Consider the following 510-nt stretch of genomic DNA (forward strand, 5'->3'; position numbering starts at 1 on the left):
TGTTATGCCTCTGTTGATTGTGATCTCTGCACATGTTTAATGTCTATGCTATTGTGCAGCTGTTATGTGTGTCTATGTCGGTGAGCTTGTGTTATGCACTTCTGCGTTTTGATGTCCCCCCTTACCTTAGTTTTTTCATCTCATTGGTCCTTTTCATTGTATTGGTCCTTTTCATTTTTGTCAAAGAGGCCCCGAGTTCTCTCTTCACTTGTGTGGTGATTGTCTTGGTCCTTTTCATTTTTGTCATGGCATTCTTGAGGTGCTGATGTGTCTGAGGGCATGAACCATGATCAAGTTGGGTTCAGATTTCATTAGATTAGATGGATTATCATGCCTTGTGTCCTGATAGTTGGATATTTGAGTAGTATTGTCAACAGTAATAACTTTTACATGTTTGCATTGCTTCCAAGAGTAACAGCAAGTGCTTATGACACCTTTAGGAGATCTACTCATCTCTAATCATGCTACTCAAGGATAGGAACCGTAGGCATCTCTATATATTTTTTCAGC

This window comes from Triticum aestivum, chromosome 7A (genome assembly GCF_018294505.1).
Source record: "Triticum aestivum cultivar Chinese Spring chromosome 7A, IWGSC CS RefSeq v2.1, whole genome shotgun sequence".
Classification (NCBI taxonomy): domain Eukaryota; kingdom Viridiplantae; phylum Streptophyta; class Magnoliopsida; order Poales; family Poaceae; genus Triticum; species Triticum aestivum.